This window comes from Phyllopteryx taeniolatus, chromosome 6, assembly GCF_024500385.1.
Source record: "Phyllopteryx taeniolatus isolate TA_2022b chromosome 6, UOR_Ptae_1.2, whole genome shotgun sequence".
Taxonomy (NCBI): domain Eukaryota; kingdom Metazoa; phylum Chordata; class Actinopteri; order Syngnathiformes; family Syngnathidae; genus Phyllopteryx; species Phyllopteryx taeniolatus.
Window position 1 is genome coordinate 25197193 of NC_084507.1, and position 18822 is coordinate 25216014.

At 45.3% G+C, this 18822-nt stretch overlaps 1 long non-coding RNA gene across 3 annotated transcripts; it reads right to left on the minus strand.

Moving 5' to 3' along the window:
* Positions 1-41: 41 nt before the first annotated feature.
* On the minus strand, positions 42-9671 carry LOC133479519 (uncharacterized). Of its 3 annotated transcripts, none has more exons than XR_009788982.1 (2): positions 8738-9671; positions 42-6964 (listed from the first exon to the last, which is right to left on the minus strand). It is a non-coding gene; the product is annotated as an uncharacterized LOC133479519 (long non-coding RNA). The 3 variants fall into 3 exon arrangements; XR_009788983.1 differs by lacking the exon at positions 8738-9671 and adding an exon at positions 7647-8730; XR_009788981.1 differs by lacking the exon at positions 8738-9671 and adding an exon at positions 7544-8730.
* Between the last annotated feature and the right edge of the window lie 9151 nt (positions 9672-18822).

Below are 18822 nucleotides of genomic sequence, written 5' to 3' on the forward strand. Positions count from 1 at the left end.
CGTCTGGCATGGGGTGAATGAAGACTTCGAGACACTTGGCGTTTGGGCTAATTCGATTTATTGAACAAGCCTTAGTGTCTTAGCAGCTGCTCCATTGCCCGAACGACGAAAAAGCCCCCGAAAACCCCGGTATCTCAGTTTATCAAGGATCTAATTCTCTGGGCGTGGAATTAGCCCCTCCCTGGTGGCATCCGGAAGGATGCTGCTCTTCATGACCATATTTGGAATCGCTCCCTCCAGCTGGTGTCTCTCCGTCTGGTCAATTTTTCTCCCCTGGGCCCTTTGTTGCGATAATGAAAAACAGTTCTCTTTGAAGATCTGGCCCGGTTGTAAACCCCTGACAGGGCAGGACAACCCCAATATACATATAACTGGCTAAAGGATGTCCTTTGATGTAGAAGTACAAAGAAAAGACAGTTGGTGTGAATACAGGTCTGAATACATTTGTCCTTCCCAAAGGAACTCCGATTGTGTTACTATTAAAATATACTACATAACCCCCCTTTAATGAGATCCCCAAACTCATTACAAACCTCGAGTTAGCAAATGACACCTGGCCAGAAACAACAAACCAGCGTTAGCCCAAAAAGTTAACCTATTATCTACAATTTGAAAGAATCTACTTGGTCAAGAAAATCTATCATGCTCCAAGGCATTTAACCATTTACTAGGAAAAACAAATATTCTAATAAGGCCGAATCACTCCCTACGTCTCCTCGTTGCCCCCTGAGGCCACACGTGCGTACCAAACAGCCAAACATACCAAATCTCCTCCCCGCTATCAAAAAGGAGCCAATCTCACATTTATCAATTTGTACGTGCAGCCTCGTGGAAGCGCAAGGTCGAAAAACCTTTCTCAAACGAGACGAGGAAAACAGCGAGAGTCATGTCACGTGTCCTTCAGAGCCCCGTACATCAAAACACCCAAAGGGACCCTGACTCGGATGGCAAACCATACACAACAGAATAATACAAACATTGAAATAAATTAAGAAAAAAACAGCGTAAAACACAAAAAAGAACTGTGGAAGCAAACATCAAATTACACACAAATTGAAATAAAAATCTTAAAGGTGGTCTCCCTTCATATGGTCTACAGCTCTTGTCATTTATGAAGAAACTGTAACCCCTTCCGCTCAGGGCCGCTGTCCAACATCACCGTCCATGAATTAGTCCCAGAGTCCAGGTTTATACACGCGGGACCCCGAACAGCTCCAGACCACCCCTGGAAGAACAAAAACCTCTGCCAGTATTTTGCAACAAAATCAAACTTAATCCAACCCATTTTCAAATGGATATCTAACAGTACAACATATGGAGGGCACTCAGTTCTTGACATCTAAGGCAGACACGGTAGTGGCAGTTGCTTAATCCGTAAGTGATAATACCCCCCTTGCATCGCTGTATGCCTCCAAACCCGCGGACATGACTCCTACGCGTACCACCGCTGGATACTATTTTGTTTTGTAACACCCTTGCATGAAGGAATCTGAGCCAACAAAATGACCTAACTTCCATCACCACGTCCATCCATCCATTCATCTTCTGAGCCGCTTCTCCTCACTAGGGTCGCGGGCGTGCTGGAGCCTATCCCAGCTGTCATCGAGCAGGAGGCGGGGTACACCCTGAACTGGTTGCCAGCCAATCGCAGGGCACAAACAAACAAACAACCATTCGCACTCACATTCACACCTACGGGCAATTTAGAGTGTTCAATTAACGTGCATGTTTTTGGAATGTGGGAGGAAACGGGAGTGCCCGGAGAAAACCCACGCAGGCAGGGGAGAACATGCAAACTCCACACAGGCGGGGCCGGGGATTGAACCCCGGTCCTCAGAACTGTGAGGCAGACGCTTTAACCAGTCGCCCACCATGCCGGCCATTATCACCTCACGCTGTCTAATTTAGTCGAAAAATAAGCTCTCGGTCTTCGTTTATCACCGCATTGTTGCGCAAGTACGGAGGTCATGTAATAGCTTTTACACTCTACCATTTGAATGAATGTTTTATCATAATTTGGAAGGGCCAGCACGTTCCTGGACACCAAATGTTGTTTAATGTCACTGAAGGCCTTTTCCGTCCATTTTCTAAGTCCTTCTTTTTCTTACTTCCTTTTTCTACTTTAGACACCATGTTTAGCCAGACAACTATGTCGTCATATCCCTCTTTTATCTATTTTTCAATTATTTTTATGTCGACTTTTATTTCGTCTCGACGTTGAACCAATTTTTCGAATTTAGCTGGCCCGCGACATCGTATTTGGTTATCCATGTGTTTAAATGTTTCATTTTGTAAGGGTTTTGGAGTTGAACATATTTCCAGTCTTTACACGTGAAGCGTTCTTTTGAATCTGGTTTACTGTTATTTTTCCTATTTTGTGAATTTGGAAGTCAGTTTATTTGCACCTAGAGTGACCTAAATACTGACTATTCAAAATGACAGGGTGACAATGAATGTCTGGGGCTTGGTAACCCTCAAACTTTTACCCACACGGGACGGAGGATTCTTGCACCTGTTTCCAAATCCAGTTGTAATTTGCAATCCTGTCTTATACATTCATACTTCTAGAGATTCACACGATACTAGCAATGTTTTTACAAACCCACGGAAACACGGAATTTAAGTACGTACAGGACTCCGTCGTCCCTTTGACTTGCCAGTGACTAGTATTACCCTAGGTTTATTCTTCTGCAGACTTCTTTGTTGCGCAATTCTTTCCATCAAAATTGTCCATAATATTAATGCAAGCTAAGCTAAACTATGATAATTTCTACAATTTATTTAACAGGTGCCCCAACCCCTCTTCTTTCCTAATTTTCCCGCTTCTCACCCCCCTTTCGGCATGGGCTAGTCCCTGCCCTCCTGACTTACCTGACCCAATTCGGTGGATTCTTGGCACTCTCCTCTAATCATCCGCAGCGACTTGCAATATCTTAACCCCCCGTCATCCTGTAACTTAAATCTGCGTTAATTTTCACATCATTCCCCTTTTAGGTCCGTACCTCGTAGAGACCCTAGTTCGGACCCGACTGCGTCATCAAATCCATATTAGCCCCCAGACTCTAATAGCTCATTATACCATAGTTACTCTATATTCATTGTTCATGCCAACTTCCATATTTCTGTCACTTTTTGAATCATAACCTCTACATGGGTGTCAATAGCTGTTTCGTATTATTCATTACCACTCACTCATATCATACTTACCGTCAGTGTCACGCTAAGGTACTTACTACCATATCAGGGGAACTCCTTCGATAGTATTGTATTAGACATTCCGATATTGGTCCTACTCTGTATCCCACCAGTCATGCATGCACAGTGTCTTCCTAAGCTCTCCTCCATCCAACATCCTGTGATGAAGCTGCATAAACTCCCGTTCGGATACATTACGCATCAATGTGTCCAATTTATCCGGGTCACGGCATCCTTCTTCGCCAGCTGTCTCCGGTCCGCCGGCCGTAGATGGTACGGGTGGGATGCATTACAGCAAAGTTCCTAGAGGCTACTCGCCCAGCAAATAAACAACAACAGGAATACAAACCACCATCCACATTTAAACAGGTCATCTCCCCGTTGCAGAGGCCCAGATGATGAGTCCTGTAAACAAGTCCTTTAATAAATTAATCATACCTCTGCAAAAGATGTTCCTGCAAGGACTGCAGAATTCCTGCCTTCATATTCCAGAGAAGGGCCAAGTCGACAATGATCACCAAACATTGATATTATTTCCATAAATAACGAATCACGTTAACACTGATAATTCATTGTTAACACATTTCCCAACAGCGGCAATGTCAATAGCCCAGGAATCACATAAGAATCGGCGTTAAGTCAGCACTCCCATAACCTGCAATAAATCAACACTGTCACCCTGCATCCTCCTGGGCGTCCTGAAAAATAAAGTTATGTCTACATATCAGAGTCAAAAAGCAGAGTCTTCCCCGTGTCCTTATGTACACTGTCACAAAGGTCAGTCAGTCAACAGTCTGTGTAGACCTTACCCACTTGTCTGTCACAATGTCCTGGTCGTCATAAACATGTTAGTCTCAGATGACCCCACAAAGTGCATAAAAGCCTTCTCCACATGAGTGAATTTGACACCTTCTCCACATGAGTGAATTTGACACAGTGGTGCTTCATTTCTGCTTTTACTCAACACAACACAAACATTTAACACAAAACGTAAACATTTAACACAAACCATTAACATTGAACACAAACCATAAACATTGAACACAAACCATAAACATTGAACACAGAATATATATTGGTTGACTCGTAATTCCCAACCAACCCCTTTGGAAGCATTTGTGTGCTTACCCAATCTGCGGATCTAAATTTGTAATTTGCGAGCTATGAAACTTGGGCAGCCTCCTGAGGCTTTTGTTTTTAATGCAATTAATATTCCTCTTCCCTCGTTCCTGTTTGGGCAAAAACCGCCTCCTCCCCTGCCATCACGTAACTAGTATTTGAAAGTTGATCGGTTTGAACTAACGATTACAATCACTACACGTGGTTTTCCTCCTCAGTACCGCGATATTCCTGCTAGATTGACGATTTAAAAATAGCGCTGGTACCGACTGATTTCTGATGATTACTCCCTAAGTGTACAAGAAACGGCTTGCTCGTATGTCAGTCTTTACACCCCTGTCACTGCGCATAATTTTCCCAAGATTCCTCTACCAGTCTACAGGTATCCTTCATTGCTTTTTGCCTAATTTCCAATATTACATCTGACAAATCCGCAAATCAAGTCACCCTCTTCCACGTCAGACCAGATTAATTAATCGATCAATGCCCCCCTTTGTAGTATATTACCCCCTAGGGCCCAAATACAGTCGATGGTCTTGGTCCATCGATATTTACATGTGCAGCGTAGGAGACTTAGTGAGGCATTTGCTAACAAACTACTAACAGACTCATTAACCAATGGTAGGTGAAATAAAGTAGGAGGGCTGCTCCTTTCTGACCTCTCTCTTTCAACCCCTACCGACGTTTAATATAAATTTTGAAGTAGAATTCTATCTGAGGACTGCATGACCTCATACTCCCATAATGGCAAAAATATTTCTAGCCATAATTTCTCCCACAATCCTATCTAGTGCCTCTGCCCACCCCACTGACTAGGGAGATTTCTGACTAAGTAAAATTTAACCCTCCTTATACTGAAAACTCCTAAATATATGCCCTGCCTAGCCTTTACCATTTATTGCTGTTCAAGGGCAGGTGACCTGCTTAATACCAATTACCAAATTACCTCAAGTGTGTCCCCACCATCTTCCGACGAGCCACTGATCACCGACCGACTCCGACCTTCGCCACACAGCATCATTGATGGCTTCGAAATGTGTCCACTTTGTCCCCCACTGAAACAGACTTTTCATCATATTGTTCCAATCCGCTTGGTAAACGTGGAGACACAGGACCATTCAGCTGCTCTTTGTCTTTCCAGCTTTTCGCCGTCTCCACCACAAAGTCCTTTCCTTGGCTCTCTTTCTGTCATGAGAAACATCCTTCATATAGATGCAATCGTCAGTTTGAAGAGTCTCTCTCAGTCTCTTGTGACAAATAATAACAGTTGCGCCCCCCTTCCTGGCTTCACGGCATTGCTTATGTCTTTGTTATTGTTGTGGGTAAACTGAAAAGCCGAAACCGGCGAGCGACCCGCAGCTGTAACAGCATATGAGAGGGGACACACTGGGTTTTCACGTCAATAAGGTCACGCTAGCACGACCGAGCCTCCCAGAGTCACCTGTTCAGTAAACGGCGTTTCTGTCATAGCTTCTAAATTTGGTTTATATCCGCTTACTTTCTAGCTTGTTCAATTAAGTCAGTGGAAGATTTTTAAGTCTAACTAACCTTTGTTCTTTTCTTCCTATTTACAGTTGTCTCTGAGTTGCAACCCTCCTGACCTCTGTCTCTTATCCTCAGACGTAAGCCCTGCCTATCGTAAACTTCGCACACGCACCAGTTGTAAAATGGGCCCCCTAGCTGGGATGCTGATGTCCGGTCATTTAACATTTTAGTGCAAGTTCCCGGCTATTTTAGGGCGCAGGGCATCGCAGGACTTCCCAGATTGTTCTGTCTGCTATTTCCTCAATCAACCTTAACTCGTATTTATTAATCTATATATGGTGGTTCCCGATTACCCCTTTTGTGTATCATTACTTTATGTCTCACATGATCAATGCCTTGACCAAGCCTCCCCAACCGCTGTAAGGAACCAGTCCCCAATAACTGGGGCAACAATGTTATCTTATTTTTAGAAATCTAAGAATACTATCCCTGATAAATTTGTCCCTTTAGCTCAAAAAGTAGCTCTCCGCTTGTCCACAAAGTGTTGTAATCAACCTGCTTTAGGAGACAGAATGCAACTACATAACCCTCCTCAAAATTGGCTTGCCAGACAGATGGAAAAATCCTCTTTGTCTTACCTGCTCTAGTGCTGAATCTGGGGAGACAATCAAACAGATTAATCCTCATACCAAATAACGTAGTCATTCTCAAAGACTCCTCATAATTTTTCATTACTCCTCTTCTAGGCATAAACAAGTTTAAAGCCATCGTATGCGTTAATGTGCTTCTCACAATCATCTATCACCTCAAGTGCTCTCTAAGCATCTATCCATTTATTAGCCTGCTACTTTTTTTCTGCTGCAGCATCAGCACCATTAATAAATAGTAACACTCTTGACTTTCAGATATCTCCAGTGCCCTGCAAATGGCCAGCGGTTCTGCAGCTTGAGCGGAGGGTTTCATAACATCATTTATGGACGAAAGCGTTTGGAATTCAGAATTTGGGTTTCCGCGATATCTTCTGCGCCCTCTTGTTTACAAGGATTCTACGGCACGTTAACAAAAGCAGTCGGGTCTACCTTGAATGTTACCGGAGTCACGGATGCCATCTGTAGGCCACTAGGACTCCAATTACACCAACCGCAGCCAGTCCGGGCAGCCGTTTCTGTAAAAACTCAAAAAAATGTAAAGACAATTTTTGTATAATTTACCCACCTTTTTGAATCCGGGCTCGTGCGGAATTGATATGAGTTTTGTTTCCCCTCTACAATTGGTCTGCCATTTGAGCAGCTCCCTTGACCGGCAATTGGGGCCGTTTTCGGGAAGGTCCGTAAATTGTATTTATCGGGGGAATTTGTCGCTCTTTCTTTTTTTTTTTTTTTTTCTTCCGTTGAACAGCTGCCATGGCAGGGCGCACCAGACAAATCTCATAAATTTTTCTAACAACATAATTTCCTTCAGCATCCATTACCAATCCTCTCTGAATTTATCCCTACTCAACCGAGCGCCCCGCCAAGCCCTTTACCGCTTTACAACGCCCTTGTCATCTCGCGAGTATATTAAACTTCGGTGCGTTTTACTGTCTATCTCTTCGGCACTACATTAAAGTAATTCTATAACCCCCAACTATCGTTTTTACAAAAACTCCTTTCTATGTCCGGTCACATCCATACCTCCGTTGAACACATTTGGCTGCTACCGCCGTCCGCACACACAATAAATTCCCGCACTTTTTATGACCTACATTCAACTCCACGTGCAGCCCGAAGTGGGCCAGAATCGTCTCGATTCGCAGCATTCCTCTTCGCTCAGGTTTTAACGGCTCCGTAACACATGCGCGGCCTCACCAATTCAACTGCCGCCGTATCCATCCCGTGAAGCGTTTATGCCAACCAAAACATCCGGGGTCGTGTCTCGGCTGCTTCCCTGGGAACGCTGGCCAGCTCTTTTTGACCCGGAAATAGAACAGCACGATGCAATTCTGACGTATTCACGGCCGCCCGGCATCCGCATTGTATATATATATCTATATTAATTTATCATACCTTACTTGTATTTTTATAACGATAATGGGTACCCTTTTAGAGCGCTTTATAGCTGTTTACATAGATATTTTTATAATTATATTTATTATAGTTCTAGGGTTTTCTTCATATTGTGTACACAATTAATAAGTCGTATCACACAGAGTATCCGTATCACACACAATTAGTTCCACGGGGCTTCTTCTAGAACTACTATGAAGTCTCTTTCGTTCCCAAATAGAGCTCACCTCGTCCGTTCATTAATTTTCTCACACTGGAATGACGTTTTTAGCCTCAGATTAGCATAACCAAACCGACAGGAGTCGAACCTTCGAAATTGTGTGATGCAGTCTGCACCCCACTTTGGCCCCACCGTATACGTGGGCGTGTTTCCTCATCTTCCCACCAAGAACGTCATGTGATAACTTAATCCAATTCCCGCGTCTGGCTACCTTTTGGCGGCCTCTCATGGCCCGCCGACGTCACTTCTCTCAGACGACGCTTGCAGACTCATTCTCCTAAATAGTAACCTGGCTAGGTTGTGTTCAATCGGTACTTAACGACTATATGGGGTATGTTACTCATCTGGTGACGTACCTTGCTAATTTATGACAACCGCGTGAACGCATCCGTTCTGAAGCTAAGCGCACGTCCCAAATCGAGCATTCTACTGTTAACACTTTAAAACTTCTTTTGACATCACTGCGTGCCGAAATCAGTCATTCGAGGAGGGCCTTCCCCTCCGTGGGTCCAATACCAGTAAAAACAACACAAAATTTAGACGAAGCCTTCAAAACACCCCCGCCGACAATGAAGCACAGGGACGTGCCCACTTGTCGATTTCAATACAGCACAAAAGCCACTCGCGTCAGCGGCGCTCGGCCGCCAGATTCAAACAGTGAGAAAAGACTCACCTTTCTTTTTTAGCCGGCATGAAATCTGAAGCGGCCCAGTGCCGCGCCGCATAGAATCCTGTTCGTGACGCCATTATGTGGTTAAATTACATTCGCCTTGTGCTTCCGAGTCGTTGGTCTCCCGGGATAACTCCGACTTCCGTCTGGCATGGGGTGAATGAAGACTTCGAGACACTTGGCGTTTGGGCTAATTCGATTTATTGAACAAGCCTTAGTGTCTTAGCAGCTGCTCCATTGCCCGAACGACGAAAAAGGCCCTGAAAACCCCGGGATCTCAGTTTATCAAGGATCTAATTCTCTGGGCGTGGAATTAGCCCCCTCCCTGGTGGCATCCGGAAGGATGCTGCTGCTCATGACCATATTTGGAATCGCCCCCGCCAGCTGGTGTCTCTCCGTCTGGTCAATCTTTCTCCCCTGGGCCCTTTGTTGCGATAATGAAAAACAGTTCTCTTTGAAGATCTGGCCCGGTTGTAAACCCCTGACAGAGACCTGTCAGGGGGCAGGACAACCCCAATATACATATAACTGGCTAAAGGATGTCCTTTGATGAAGAAGTACAAAGAAAAGTCAGTTGGTGTGAATACAGGTCTCCAACCATTTGTCCTTCCCAAAGGAACTCTGATTGTGTTACTATTAAAATATACTACACTATTTAGAGTAGAACTCTCCCCTTTATACTAGTTACAGGCTGTGGTTTGAATCCCAAAGCTTTGGTTGGAGTTTTACACACATTTGCCGTTTTTTATTGCTTAAAAATGCTTCCCAGCGCCTGCTGTACACTTTCTTTATTTTGACTCATAACTTCACAAAGGATGCTTTCCCAGTAGAATCTCTTGCTATTTAGAGTAGAACTCTCCCCTTTAAACTAGTTACAGGCAGTGGTTTGAATCCCAAAGCTTTGGTTGGAGTTTTACACACATTTGCAGTTTTTTATTGCTTAAAAACGCTTCCCAGTGCCTGCTGTACACTTTTTCTATTTTCACTCATTTCACAAAGGATGCTTTTCAAATAAATTCTCTTGCATTTTAGAGTAAAACTCTCCGCTTTATACTAGTTACAGGCAGTGGGTTGAATCCCAAAGCTTTGGTTGGACTTTTAGACACATTTGCAGTTTTTATCGCTTAAAAATGCTTCCCAGCGCCCTTTGCTGTACACTTTCTTTATTTTCACTCATAACTTCACAAAGGATGCTTTCCCAGTAAAATCTCTTCCTTTTTAGAGTAAAACTCTCCGCTTTATACTTGTTACAGGCAGTGGTTTGAATCCCAAAGCTTTGGTTGGAGTTTTACACACATTTGCAGTTTTTATTGCTTAAAAATGCTTCTTGCGCCTGCTGTACACTTTTTTTCATTTTGACTCATAACTTCTCACAGGATGCTTTCCAAGTAAATTCTCTTGCATTTTAGAGTAGAACTCTCCCCTTTACACTAGTTACAGGCAGTGGTTTCAATCCCAACGCTTTGGTTGGAGTTTTACACACATTTGCAGTTTTTATTGCTTAAAAATGCTTCCCAGCGCCTCCTGTACACTTTTTTATTTTGACACATAACTTCACACAGCATGCTTTCCAAGTAAATTCTCTTGCATTCTAGAGGAACTGTCCACTTTGGGAGTCGTTTTTGGCGTACAATTATCCCTTCTGGGCGCCTTGGAGTCGCATTTCGGATTGGGGCCACCTGGGGGCCACCCATTTGGGCTACTTTTGCTTTTTGGGCGACTCGCTTTGTGAATGCGCTAGGTCACGCTGCAGACCACGTTTTGGCGGGGGCTCCATGAAGGACATTTTGTTACTACTTTGGGATCCCCCCACGGACCTTCGGAGCTCGTTTATGGGATCCATGCTGGGACTGGGTAGGAGATACTCTGGGTGACCTCTGGAGCTCCAGACGAGGCACTTTGCTACTTTATGGGATCCATGCTGGGACTTTTTGGAGATGCTCTGGGTGACCTCTGGAGCTCCAGACGGTGTACTTTGTTACTTTTTGGGATCCATGCTGGGACTTTTTGGGAGATGCTCGGGGTGACCTCTGGTGCTCCAAACGGGGAACTTTTTGGGACTTTTGTTACTTTTGGGGGTCTGTCCCAAGAAGATACCAGGGGCTTTGCAGGGACAAGTTCCTGGGACACTCCTCCACTTTTTGGGGCACGTCTGGAGGAATCAAAATCTTGTACACTTTGGCCTATGTGGCTCGGGGGATGCGACCAATTTTCGGCGGCACCGCTGGAGGAATCAAAATTTTGTACACTTCCAATACAAGCTGGGAAGTCTGGGGCACTCCGCTGCATTTTGGGGTCGTCAAAAAGAGGAATCAACCAATTACCCCTGCATCAGAGCGCCGCCCGGCGGCAGGCGTGGCTCTCGTAGGGCCACTGCTGGCGTGGAGCGTGCTGCGGGGCTCGGAAAACATTAAAATTTCAGACCCGTGGGAATTTTCATGGGAAAGCTCTTTAATAGAGGCCTGCTGTATTTGTATTTTTTCTGCCGGCGGCCCTTTTTAAATCTTTAAAAATACAAATAAATCCCCGTCGGTCCTCCGAGATCAAATGTAGTCGGCAGCAGGGCTGATGACCTGTTTTGTTGATGTTTTTTTGTGTCAGCGGCCTTTTTATAGCGTTAATAATAAAAATAACTCCCCGTCTGGCCTTCAAGATGAGATTTCGTTGGCCGCATGCATGACAATACGTTTTATCCCTTTTATCCGTGTGGGCGGCCTTTTTGAATGCCTGAATAATTAATTACACGCCCCGTCGGGCTTTCAAGATGAGATTTCGTTTGCCGCAGGCATGATCATGCGTTTTATCCATTTCATCCGTGTCGGCGGCCTTTTCTAATGCCTTAATAATTAATTAAATGCCCCGGGCTTTCAAGATGAGATTTCTTTCGCCGCACGCATGACCGATGCATTTTATCTATTTTATCCGTGTCGGTGGTCATTATGGATGTAAAGAAGATGCTGCACCTCCAGCCAAGTAACCAAGCTTTTCGGCCACTAGCGAGGGAGCTGAAACTTCAGATCCTGCATCACCAGTGGGAGCTGCTGGTGTGTGTGTATTTTCAGACGTCTAGCACATTCCTAAATGCCTCAGCTCCACCCCACCTGGCCGCGGCTAAGCCTAGCCCCTCTCCATTACATTTTGGCCAGTATCTCCCCAAGGCTTCGAGTGAGGGGGCTGAAACTTCAGATCCTGCATCAGCAGGGGGAGCTCCTGGTGCGAGGAGGCTGAAACTTCAGATCCTGCATCAGCAGGGGGAGCTCCTGGTATGTGTGAATTTTCAGACGTCCGTCACATTCCTAAGTGCCTCAGCTGCACCCCACCTGGCTGCGGCTGCTGTCAAACTCCATTTGATCACGCCTACTTCCGGGTTGCCTTCGTGGCACTGAAACACTCCAAAACGAGGCGAATTAAAAAGTTAGGTGCATTAAGTGCGCAGATCAACGTGTAGGTGTACTCCTGCTGTCTAACTATGGTGCTTAAACACGTATAGAACTTTCGTTTCGTCACTTTTAATGTGATTTTGCCACTATGCAAATGCGCTCCTGCAAAAGCTCCCCCCAAGCGACAAGGCCAGGACGACAATGACGCTGCTGTCAAACTCCATTTGATCACGTGGCCGGCACCTACTTCCTGGTTCTCTTCGTAACGCTAAAACACTCCAAAACGAGGCGAATTAAACAGTTATGTGCATTTAGTTCACAGATCAACGTGTAGGTGTGCTCTTGCTGTCGAACTATGGTGTTTAAACACGTTAATAAGTGTCGTTTTGTGACTTTTAATGTGATTTTGTGTGATTACGAGGCGAACGTCGTTGCGTGCTTATAGCCGCCTTACTTCCGCCTTACTTCCGGATTCTCTTCGTGGCGATAAACACTCCAAAACGAGGCGAATTAAGCGGTTAGGTGCATTTAGTGCGCAGATAGAAATGTAGGTGTACCCCTGCTGTCGGACTGTGGTGCTTAAACACGTTTAGAACGTTCGTTTCGTCACTTTTAATGTGATTTTGCCACTATGCAAATGCGCTCCTGCAACAGCGCCCCCAGCGACAAACCCAGGAAGACAATGACGCAGCTGTCAAACTCCATTGGATCACGTGACCGGCGCCTACTTCCTGGTTCTCTTCCTACCTCTAAAACACTCCAAAACGAGGCGAATTAAACAGTTAGGTGCATTTAGTGCGCAGATCAACTGTAGGTGTACTCCTACTGTCGGACTATGGTGCTTAAACACGTTTTAGCAGTTTCGTTTCATCACTTTTAATGTGATTTTGCCACAATGCAAATGCGCTCCTGCAACAGCGCCCCCCAGCGACAAGGCCAGGACGACAATGACGCTGCTGTCAAACTACATTTGATGACGTGACCGGCACCTACTTCCTGGTTCTCTTCGTAGCGCTAAAACACTCCAAAACGAGGCGAATTAAACAGTTAGGTGCATTTAGTGCGCAGATCAAGGTGTAGGTGTACTCCTTCTGTCGAACTATGGTGTTTTGAACACGTTAATAAGTTTCGTATCGTGACTTTGAATGTGATTTTGTGTGATTACGAGACAAACACAGTTGCGTGCTTATATCCGCCCTACTTCCGCCTTACTTCCGGGTTCTCTTCCTGGTGATAAACACTCCAAAACGAGGCGAATTAAACAGTTAGGTGCATTTTGTGGCCAGATCAACATGTAGGTGTATTCTGCTGTCGGACTAATGTGCTTAAACACGTTTAGAAATTTCGTTTCGCGACTTTTAATGTAATTTTCCCTCTATGCAAATGCACTCGTGCAACAGCGCCCCCAGCGATAAGGCCAGGACGACAATGACGCTACTGTCAAACACCATTTGATCACGTGGCCGGCACCTACTTCCTGGTTGTCTTCTTCGCACTCCTGCAGTGACAGCAACGCTGCTGGTGGCTGACAGTTGATGACATCCTTTTTTGTTTTGTTTTCTTTTTTTTTTAATGTGAAACCGCTTTTTTTTTCAACCTCTTTTTATTCACATGTACGAAGGATGGTATTTTGCCGGCTGCCTTCATCTTAAGCATGTTATTTAAATTGTGTGTCACAACCAACATGTTTAAAAAAAAAAAAAAAAGTACTGTGTACTTCATTTTGTGAAATAAATATTTTCATTGAGTGGAATTGCTTGACGACGCTTTCATCATCATCATTGTCAATGAGCAGTGAGGGGAGAACGCGTCGGAATGGGGGTTCTGCACTTGGATGCTGCCTTCGGTGCTGGCGCTGCCGTCCACTGCATTTCCCACAATTCCAGCTGGCAGCCAAACTTGTACAGCACCACTCCCACTCTCCACTGCATTTTGGCCAGTATCTCCCCAAGACTTTGAGTGATGGGGCTAAGAATTCAGATCCTGCATCAGCCGTACCAGCTGCTGTTGTGTGCGATTTTTCAGAAGCCTGGCGCATTCCTAAGTGCCTCAGCTGCCCCCTAACAGGGTGCGGCTAAGTGCTAGGCCCACTCTACTGCATTTTGGCCGCTATATCCCAAAGGCTTCGAGCGAGGGGGCTGAAAGTTCAGATCCTGCATCACCGGTGCCAGCTGCTGGTGTGTGTGAATTTTCAGACGTCTGCCACATTCCTAAGTGCCTCAGCTGGCCACCTACCACCTCCATCCAATTCTGCGCCTACAGTACCAGCGCTGCTGTCCAATACATTTCCCACAATTCCAGCTGGCAGCCAAACGAGAACAGCGCCAGTCCCAAGCGTGGTGGCGGCCTCCATTACAACAGCGGCAAAGCCATGTTCAAACCTTTCAGGTGAGGCTTCTCCCAAGCCTCTTGGAGGTCGTGTGGCCGAGCGGCGAGCGTCAAAGCATTCAGTTTCGCTCCAGGAGTAGGCCTTTAATGGCTAAATTGTAACATGAGGACCTCTGTGAATTTGGCACAACTTTTAGGGTGCTTAATTTTGAAATCGTGGGCTAAGGTTAGAAACAAAGGATCGGTGGGAATCCAGCTTTCAGGGAAGGCCAACCCCGAGTCTCTGTATGGTTGTGTGGGCGAGCGGCGAGCGTCAAAGCACTCGATTTCACGCCAGATGTATGCCTTTATTGAGTAAATTGTAACATGACGACCTTTGTGATTTTGAGAGGACTTTTGGTCCCTTAATTTGGAGTTATTGGACTGAAGGTTGAGGCACTCGATCGATGTGAATCCACCTTTCAGGGGAGGCTTCTCCCACACCTCTTGTCGGTCGTGGGGCCGAGCGGCGACCGTCAAAGCATTCAGTTTCGCTCCAGTAGTCGGCCTTTATTGCCTAAATTGTAACATGAGGACCTCTGTGAATTTGGCGCGACTTTTAGGGTGCTTAATTTCGAACTAGTGGGCTAAGGTTTGACACAAACGATCGGTGGGAATCCAGCTTTCAGGGGAGGCCAACCCCGAGTCTCTGTATGGTTGTGTGGCCGAGCGGCAAGCGTCAAAGCACTCGGTTTCACGCCAGATGTATGCCTTTATTGAGTAAATTGTAACATGACGACCTTTGTGATTTTGGCAGGACTTTTAGTCGCTTAATTTGGAGTTATTGGACTGGAGGTTGAGGCACTCGATCGATGTGAATCCACCTTTCAGGGGAGGCTTCTCCCAAGCCTGTTGGAGGTCGTGGGGCCGAGCGGCGAGCATCAAAGCATTCAGTTTAGCTCCAGTAGTAGGCCTTTATTGCCTAAATTGTAACATGAGAACCTCTGTGAATTTGGCGCGACTTTTAGTGTGCTTAATTTCAAACTAGTGGGCTAAGATTTGAAACAAACGATCGGTGGGAATCCAGCTTTCAGGCGAGGCCTACCCCGAGTCTCTGGACAGTTGTGGGGCCCACCGGCGACCGTCAAAGCATTCAGTTTTGCTCCAGTTGTAGGCCTTTATTGCCTAAATTGTAACATGAGGACCTCTGTGAATTTGGCGCGACTTTTAAGGTGCTTAATTTCGAACTACTGGGCTAAGATTTGAAACAAACGATCGGTGGGAATCCAACTTTCAGGGGAGGCCGACCCCGAGTCGCTGGACGGTTGTGGGGCCGAGCGACGACCGTCAAAAAGCACTCGGTTTTGCGCCAGAAGTAGGCCTTTATTGAGTAAATTGTAACATGACGACCTTTGTGATTTTGAGAGGACTTTTGGTCCCTTAATTTGGAGTTATTGGACTGAAGGTTGACGCACTCGATCGATGTGAATCCACCTTTAAGGGGAGGCTTCTCCCAAGCCTCTTGGAGGTCGTGGGGCCGAGCGGCGAGCGTCAAAGCATTCAGTTTAGCTCCAGTAGTAGGCCTTTATTGCCTAAATTGTAACATGAGGAACTCTGTGAATTTGGCGCGACTTTTAGTGTGCTTAATTTCGAACTAGTGGCTAAGATTTGAAACAAACGATCAGTGGGAATCCAGATTTCAGGGGAGGCCTACCCCGAGTCTCTGGACGGTTGTGGGGCCCACCGGCGACCGTCAAAGCATTCAGTTTCGCGCCAGTAGTAGGCCTTTATTGCCTAAATTTTAACATGAGGAACTCTGTGAATTTGGCGCGACTTTTAGTATGCTTAATTTCAAACTACTGGGCTAAGATTTGACACAAATGATCGGTGGGAATCCAGCTTTCAGGGGAGGCCTACCCCAACTCTCTGGACGGTTGTGGGGCCGAGCGGCGACCGTCAAAGCACTCGGTTTTGCGCCAGAAGTCGTCCTTTATTGAGTAAATTGTAACATGACGACCTTTGTGATTTTGGCAGGACTTTTGGTCGCTTAATTTGGAGTTATTGGACTGGAGGTTGAGGCACTCGATCGATGTGAATCCACCTTTCAGGGGAGGCTTCTCCCAAGCCTCTTGGAGGTCATGGGGCCGAGCGGCGAGCATCAAAACATTCAGTTTAGCTGCAGTAGGAGGCCTTTATTGCCTAAATTGTAACATGAGGACCTCTGTGAATTTGGCGCGACTTTTCGGGTGCTTAATTCCGAACTAGTGGGCTAAGGTTTGAAACAAACGATCGGTGGGAATCCAGCTTTCACGGGAGGACTACCTCGAGTCTCTGGACGGTTGTGGGGCCGGGGGGCGAGCGTCAAAGCACCCGGTTTCGCGCAAGAAGTAGGCCTTTATTGCGTAAATTGTAACATGACGAACTTTGTGATTTTGGCAGGACTTTTGGTCACTTAATTTGGAGTTATTGGACTGGAGGTTGAGGCACTCGATCGATGTGAATCCACCTTTCAGGGGAGGCTTCTCCCAAGCCTCTTGGAGGTCGTGGGGCCGAGCGTCAAAGCATTCAGTTTTGCTCCAGTAGTAGGCCTTGATTGCCTAAATTGGAACATGAGGACCTCTGTGAATTTGGCGCAACTTTTAGGGTGCTTAATTTTCAAACTAGTGGGCTAAGATTTGAAACAAACGATCAGTGGGAATCCAGATTTCAGGGGAGGTCTACCCCGAGTCTCTGGACGGTTGTGGGGCCGAGCGACGACCGTCAAAGCACTCGGTTTTGCGCCAAAAGTAGGCCTTTATTGAGTAAATTGTAACATGACGACCTTTGTGATTTTGAGAGGACTTTTGGTCCCTTAATTTGGAGTTATTGGACTGAAGGTTGACGCACTCGATCGATGTGAATCCACCTTTAAGGGGAGGCTTCTCCCAAGCCTCTTGGAGGTCGTGGGGCCGAGCGGCGAGCGTCAAAGCATTCAGTTTTGCTCCAGTAGTAGGCCTTGATTGCCTAAATTGTAACATGAGGACCTCTGTGAATTTGGTGCGACTTTTACGGATCTTAATTTCGAACTAGTGGGTTAAGATTTTAAACAAACGATCGGTGGGAATCCAGATTTCAGGGGAGGTCTACCCTGAGTCTCTGGACGGTTGTGGGGCCGAGCGACGACCGTCAAAGGACTCGGTTTTGCGCCAAAAGTAGGCCTTTATTGAGTAAATTGTAACATGATGACCTTTGTGATTTTGGCAGGTCTTTTGGTCCCTTAATTTGGAGTTATTGGATTGAAGGTTGACGCACTCGATCGATGTGAATCCACCTTTCAGGGGAGGCCCCTCCTAAGCCTCTTGGAGGTCGTGTGGCCGAGCGGCGAGCGTCAAAGCATTCCGTTTCCCTCCAGTAGTCGGCCTTTATTGCCTAAATTTTAACATAAGGACCCCTGTGAATTTGGCGCGACTTTTAGAGTGCTTAATTTCGAACTAGTGGGCTAAGATTTGAAACAAACGATCGGTGGGAATCCAGCTTTCAGGGGAGGCTACCCCAAGTCTCTGGACGGTTGTATAATATACACTTAATATGAAAATGTGTATATTTATGCTTGCCTACATTCATCCTTTCCATAAAATTACCCTCAATAACATTGAATTCCCATAAATTCCCAATAATTCCCATGAAATGTTTCCATTGTGTAATATCTCCTAAATTCCTCATCCGGAAACTTTTCAGAAATTTCCAAACCCCACCCATTTGTAACTCTAGCTTTAAGCCATACATAAATTGTGTACACTTACATAAATAAGTCAAATTACTTTTTTTTCCTTTTTTGCATTTTTCTTTTATTTCCGCGCCCATGTGTATAAAAATAATGATGTAATATATTCTATTTGGCTCTAATATGTAGAAAGGCTTCACCAATAAAGTTTTAAATCCCATAAAGTGAGAGTCAAACAAGTTTAATATCACAAACACAAATGTGATAGAAGAAATAGGGAAGAAGAAAGCAAAATTAACTATTTTTGGTCCACTGTCGTCATTATTGTTAATGTCACCAGTAAGAGACAAGTATTCCATCATCTCATGATACTACAGTTGTGCATAATGCTCCAAATATGAATGTAGAAAGTAAAATTAACTTTAATTTGTTCATTGTCATCATTATTGTTAATATCACCAATAAGAGACAAGTGAGATGATATAACATCTCCCGAGACTGCAGTTGTGATCGTGTCGTACATGTTAAAAAAAAATAATAATAATAATAAACGTTCTATCGTCAAGCGAGACTATAGCTGTACATATTATCCGAAATAGGAATGTAGAATGTAAAATTAACTTTTTTTTGGTCCAATGTCGTCATTTTTGTCAGAGCGAAAAGAAAGCGGTTCTATCCTCTCGCGAGATGTGCGTAAT